Below are 7,299 nucleotides of genomic sequence, written 5' to 3'. Positions count from 1 at the left end.
AGGAAAGGTTTTAAGGAAAAGGCATTTAAAGGAATGAACAGGGTGGAAACAGGGTTTAAAGCTGCTACAGTGGTAAGGAGATGCTAGTAAAATGGTACCTGTAAAGAGTGACAGGAGTATTTTTACTGCCACTACTGCTAATACTGTGTCTAATGCACATAACAACTGAAGACTGCGAAGGTTAAGCTGGAGCAGAAAAAAATTAAATGAATTATGACCCTCAAAAGAAGGATCATGTCGGGGCGCCTGGGTGGCTCAGTGGGTTAAGCCTCTGCCCTCAGCTCAGGTCATGATCCCAGGGTCCTGGGATCGAGCCCCACATCGGGCTTTCTACTCTGCAGGGAGCCTGCTTTCTCCTCTCTCTGCCTGCCTCTCTGCCTACTTGTGATCTCTGTCTGTCAAATAAATAAATAAAATCTTTTTTAAAAAAAAAGAAGGATCATGCCCATGAATTTCACAACTCTGGTGATCACTTTAAAAGCATCTCTTCTTTTTATCATAGCATTTATATCATGTCCAGGATGAGATATTACAGCACACATGATAGAATATTTTAAAACAATAGTCCATTTTGCTCAAACTCCATGTTGAAAGCAAACGACTCTGTCAAACACTTTGAAGAAGGTAAAAGTAGTGGAACCATGTTTTGTCAAGAAAGCCCAGGGAGAAAAGCAGGTAGTAAAACCAAGTAGCAGTATCGAGGAAGGGCAGCCTCAGGAAGAAAATGAACACCGTTTTCTTCTGCTTTGTTATCTTTTTTGTTTTCTTGTTGTTGGTATCTTTTTTTTTTTTTTTTGGTTTTCCAAGAAATCACTTCATATATATACATTTATCTGTTCAACTTCAGTGAAAGTTGGGAGGAAAAGGTGCCAGAACTTTTGAATGGTTGTCTTCAGCTGAGGGCTTATTTTCTTCCATCAGTTTCTCTAGGGTTTCCCACTATTCTTCAATAAACATGTGTTGCTTTCTGGCAGGGTAAAGCCAAATGCATTTTTAAAAGAAGTAATGGCAGGTCATCCGTCCATCCAGATCAGGAGAGAGCCCATACCAGAAAAGGCAGAGAGGGTAGTAGACTCCCCTCTGTGAGTTCCTGCCCTCTTGGTCTTTCCTCAGCCCTTGCTCTCTGCTATGTCTCTCCAGTCACACCCCAAACCCAGAGAAACAAAAGGACTCTTCAAAACTAAAACCCTGTGAGAAGGGCCACGCGGAGGCAAGGAGAGCCCTGTAAGACTCTGAGCCATGTGGTCTGTATCTGAGACTGCACATCTCCTTGAGCCACGTTCCATTCCCTCCATGCCTAATGTTGGCCTTGTGTTCTACAGAAGCAGTCAGGGCATCCATACACTCCTCTCTGTGTGCTTTTCTGTATACCTGATCCCATCTCAACCCACAACATCCAGCAGCATGCACCATCTGTCATCTCCCTTCAGTCAACCTGCAAATAGGTAAACACAGCCTGTAAAACCCACCCTTGTCCAAGCTATGTCTGGAGTTATGATCGTCTGTGTCTTTACCATCAAACTTTCTAAAAGGCTATTCTTGTGTGTGACCTCCATGGTCTCATGCCCAGTCACTCTATCTCTATGTCTGGCTTAGGACTCCACTACTCACCTCCCATTTTCTTTCAGTACTCAGTGACAACCTCCTCGATCTACCCCCACCCCCTAATCAAGCTGCTTTGCAACTTTTCACATCATCGAACATTGCTGACATTTCATTCCTTGAAATCTCTCTTCTCTAGACATCTGTGCAAAAATGCCTTCCTGGCATCAAAGCCACGTCCCTCCCCTTCCATCCACTACTCCTTTATTCTTCCCCTTTATCTGCCCAAGAAAAGAAGGAATTACCCTAAATCCTTAACTGTCACTCTCTCTACAAGGAATATATCCCTTGGCAACAGCATGATTGCATCTCTCTTCCCCCAAGCACCCATTCCTACATTTTGACTGTCCAACCAGAACCTACACCTGCACGTCCAACAGACACCTCAACTCAGATTGCCTAAAGCTGCACTCCTCCTCTTACCTCCTGCACCTGGCTCCCTTCCTGAGTTGCCACAACTGTTGTGGCAGTTGACACATCAGACTCAACATTCTGAAAGCACAGAGGCACCCCTAAGCCTACTGCAGCATTTTTTTTCCATAGCCGAGATATGGAAGCAGCCCAAGTGTCCAGCAACAGAAGACAAAGTGGTACATACACACAATGGTATATTACTCAGCCATCAAAAAGGATGAGATCCTGATATTTACAACAGTATGGATGTACCTAGAGGGTATTGTGCTAAGCAAAATAAGTCAGACAGAGAAAAACAAATACTGTATCTCCAGGGATGAATCCTTAAAAAATGCCCTACATATTCAAGTTTTAAGGCAGGACCAGAAGCAACAGTTTTAGCATATATCACCACGATATAAAATAAAATCTTAAAAAAAAAATGAAATAATAGAACAGCAATTAGGGTAAAAAACTTAACAACTGTCTTGCTCAACATCACCAGCACCACACCAGCTACACGTCTGACCCCCAGACCAGCATAGCAGGTGTGAGGACAGGTCCAAGCAGAGAAAGTGTTACTTGTCACATTTTTTGAAAAATGATAAACAGAAGGGATGCCTGGGTGACTAGGCTGGTTGAGCGGCCAACTCTTGATCTCAGCTCGGATCTTGATCTCACGGTGGTGAGTTTGAGTTCCACACTGGGCTCTGCACTGGGTGTGGAACCTGCTTTAAACTAAACTAAACTAAACTAAACTAAACTAAACTAAAATAACACCTCTGTCAAAAGTACGTGAATTCACAACTTACATGTAAGTCAAGTTCTACTTGTTCTAAGACAGCATGAAAACCAAGATGTCGTTATCAAGACAGGAAGCAAGATAAATTGTGTATTCCATGTGCCGTGAGATGACTCCAACTGCATCCAAGTCAGCCATGGCCCTCCACACATCTGCAAGAGAGGGTATATTATCCACATTAGCACAGAGGAAACCAAGGCTCAGAGAGGTTAAAAAAAAAAAAAGAGTCCAAGATTATAGCATCATTTAGCAGCATAGCCAGAATGTATAGGAATTACCTCAAAACAGGCCACACTAGTGGAAGAATACCTTAGTGTGGAGTTATGAAACCCCAGGTAGAACGCTGCCTCAGAAAGGCAGATAATCAATAAAGGAAAAATAAAGAGGCGCCTGGGTGGCTCAGTCGGTTAACTATCTGCATTGGGCTCAGGTCATAAATAATCCTGGGATCTTGCCCTATGTCAGACTTCCTGCTCAGCAGGGAGTCTGCTTCTCCCTCTGCCTCTGCTCCCCATTCATTCTCATAAACAAACAAATCAATAAAATCTTACCCAAAAAAAAGAAAAGAATAAAGATTATAAGCTTACAATAAAGATATGAATGATGAGTCAAAGCTTTCAGTGACACACCCACACCTGCCTACAGTTCTCTGGCTAAAACATGGGTGGAATTGATGGGGTTAGAAGAACAGGAGGCACATAGGCCCGGACAGCACAGCCCCAGCAGATGCAGAATCCTGGTGTAGGTTTAGCTAGCTTTCATTGTCCTTTAAAATGTCAAAGCTAAAGAAATCTGGTAGGGTTATTGAAGTCTGATCCTGGGGGATGCCTGGTTGGCTCAGTCTGTTAGGCAGCAGCCTAACATGACTCAGGTCATGATCACAGGGTCCTGGGATCAAGTCCGGCATCAGACCCCTTACCCAACCAGAAGCCTGCCTCTCCCTCTGCCTGTTGCTCCCCCTGCTTGTGCTCTCTCACTGACAAATAAATAATCTTTAAAAAGAAAGTAGAAAGAAAAAAAAGAAAAGAAAAATAAAATCTGATCCACAGTATAGAACAACACAAAGGATGGTACTTTCTTGGGCTGATTTCTGTTTGTTTGATTTTAAGTAGGTTCCACAGCCAGCACGGACACTAGTGCAGGGTTTGATCTCAGGACCCTAAGACCATGAACTGGGCCAAAGGCAGACAATCGATTAAGCCACCCAGGCACCCCACTTTCTTGGGTTCTAATGGGACTTTTCCTAGGTTCTAATCCTAGCTGTACTGGCTGCCAGGGGGAATGAAGTCCAGCACCACAAGAAAAGCATCCCAAGGCAGCAGTCCTCTGCAGAAGATTTGCTGGTGGCTGCCATCATCAAAGTTTCAGTGGGTGAAGTTGTTGAAGCACAGTGGGAACAATGATAGCCACTGCCTTTTGGGTGTCACTGAATCATCCTACTCATCTTCAGGAAGCCTGGCCCTTCTCCAGTCAACGCAGCAAAAGCAAACTTGTTAGAAGAACAAGGGAGGGGGTCATCTCCCTCCCTCCCAGAAACTGAAGCAAGCAGCCAAACAGTGCAGCACTGGAGAAAAATAAAAATATGAAGGAATGTGGCTGCACCTGGGTAGCTCAGTCTGTTAAGCATCTGCCTTTGGGTCAGTTCCTGATCTCAGAGACCTGGGATCTGAGACCCACATCAGGCTCCATGCTCAGTGAGGAGTCTCCCTTTCCTTCTCCCTCTGCCCCTGCTCCTAGCTCATTCTCTCTCTCTCTCAAATAAATAAAATCTTTAAAATAAGAAATTTAAAAATGAAGGAATGAATCAAAATGCAGAATTCAGAAACAGAACTACAGATATAAAAACTACATATAAAAACCTGAAATATGACCCGGTGAGTGAGGAAGGATTATTAAATCATGATACTGTATGAATTGATTGCCAATTTTTTCTTAGAACATAGAGCACACTGCACTACACGAAAACGAAAACACAAAATTAGGATTGAATACAAAAACAAAATTATCAGTGTTATTCCATCAAGTGTTTCTCTAACCTACTGATCAAAACCTCAGCTCATCCTCCAAAAGAATCTGGGCACCACCTCAGCACACATGAACACATTTTCAGGCCACAGTTCACACTGCTCCAGTCCCCACTCTAAGTCCTGAGCCATGGGCTCCTCCAGGCAAAGCCACCACCAACTAGGCCCCTGCCCTAGAAATCCCCAAACCCAACCACTTCACAACAGGGAGACTCAGGGAGATTCAAATGGGCAGAAACGTGGGACTTTGACTTTTTTTTTTAATTAAAAGAAAAATACAGCAAGAAACATTTCTAGCACAAAGGGAAGAGCTCATCTTTCACAATGTCGAGAGTATTAGAATTATCAAAACACCATCAGTAGTTTGATAGGTCAAACAGGCCAAAAGCTGGAAACACAAGAGGAAATGCTCACAGCAAACAGACCTGAAAGCCAGGGCCTGGACCGGCTGACATGGCTCTGCCGCTTACCACAGCGAGAAAGTGTAACTTTCCTGGGCCTCAACTTCCCTCCTGGCCAGCAGGAAAGTGGCAACACCACAAAATTCATATCTGGTCGGGGATTACATGAAAGGAGAATGCTCAGTGAGAGCCCCGCCACACCGCCCGTCCAGCCAGTCTGTGCCCAGTGAATGGGAATTTCCTCTACTGCAGCCACACGAAGAGCTGAAGGATCTGCACAGGATGCCTGTTTATTTACCAGTCACAAAACCACGTTCTGCCATAAACAGAGAGGGCAAGAGACCCCAAGAGATGGGAATATCCCTCACCCTTGCCTGGACCAGGCTTTCAAGACAAGTTGGAAAGCCCACAGCAGCTCTGCCACTGACTCTGAATGAGCCTTTGGAAGACAACACCATCCCAAACAACAGTTTAATTTACTTCTCTTTAAAAAGCAGTGAGACAAGGTCTTGGCCACATCTTCATAAATTAACAGCTTAGGAGGCTAAACCCCAATGATTTAGTTATGTCCCCAGCAGGCACACTTCCACTCGTGAGCAGCTTCAGGGAGAAAGGGTGCCTCCCCATCCATGAGGACACCCTCTGACATTCATCTGAAGATGCTTGCTACCCATGGGCATTTACTCCCTGGAAACCCCCCATTTAAGTTCCTCTCTGGATGCTGCACGAGGCAACTTCCTCACACCCCCATCACCACTGGTGACACCACAGCTACCCCCGAGCCTTCAAGCAGGGTGCACCTGTCTTTGCTGCCAAGCGTCCCATCAGCCCAGCTCCATCACTGATTTCTGTACCCATAATTAATTAACTTATGCATGTATGTATTTATTTATTTTTACAGCTTCATTTATTTTAGGGAGAGATAGACAGAGAGAGAGATACAGAGAGAGCACACACACACAAATACAGGGAGATAGAACCTCCAGCAGATTCTACACTGAGAGCAGAGCACACCTCAGGGCTCAATCCCACCACCCTGAGATCATGACCTTAGCTGAAACCAAGAGTTGGATGCTTCAACGACTGAGCCACCAGGCACCCCTCTGTACCCTTAATCTTAAGAAAAGACAGACAACGCTTCTTTCTGTCAGCCACAGCCTCATAAGCCATCTGTCACACAGCCAAAGTTTCCAGAGGGTAGGACCAGGTCTGCAACACCAGTGATGCCAGAGTATCTCCATAAAACTACAATCTAGTGAGTACCAGGCTCTGCTCTAAGCTCATAATATGGCCTTCTATTTTGTACCCCTCACAGACCTACATGCTAGGTATTATCCACAGTGCACAGAGGAGGACACTGAGGTCCATGGCTTACCCAAGCGATCTACTTTTATGTGGCAGCAGCAGGGGCCTGAACCCAAGTCTGTGACTCCAAGGCCCCTCCGTCAACTCTGTTACTCATGCAGCCCCAACACAGTCATCAACTACCTCCCTAAACCCTCATCCCTCCTTTGAAAAAGCATGGTCTTCTGCCATTTCCCAGATGGGAAGAAAGCCGGCGTGAGCCAGATATAGTGACCTGCCCATGATGGTACAGGCGATGTCCCCCCTGTTCTCCCCCCAACACCCATGTCATTCTGCACGAGGCCCCATGGGGTCCTTCATGCTTCCAGTGGAAAACTCTGGTGAGACCACCAGTCTCCTGGCAGGCCTTCAACTTGACCCTGGACGACACGACCAGTTAGGAGAAACCGGCTAGTTAAGCCTCTGAAATGGGGTCCTACCACCCAGGAAAACCCCCTTATCTCCAGGGCATCCCCCGTGTGAATTAGCTGGCTTTGTAGAGGGCTCCACAAGCACCAGCCTTGCTGAGTCACTTTCTCTAAGGTGGTGGCTGAGACAAAAAGGACCCAGGAAAGAAAGGCATAGGCTGTTGTGGAACTCCAGTGCCTTGGCATCAACAATTAATGTGAGCAGCTGCCTCTGCTCACCAGATCTGCATTTTATGTGGGGCACACTGTTCAAAGTTTACACCCCCCATCTCTGTAACCTTCACGACAACCCCTGGAGCTCCCTG

The sequence above is a fragment of the Mustela nivalis genome (genome assembly GCF_964662115.1).
Source record: "Mustela nivalis genome assembly, chromosome: 11".
NCBI classification, from domain to species: Eukaryota; Metazoa; Chordata; class Mammalia; order Carnivora; family Mustelidae; genus Mustela; species Mustela nivalis.
Note: the sequence above shows the minus strand (reverse complement) of the source record.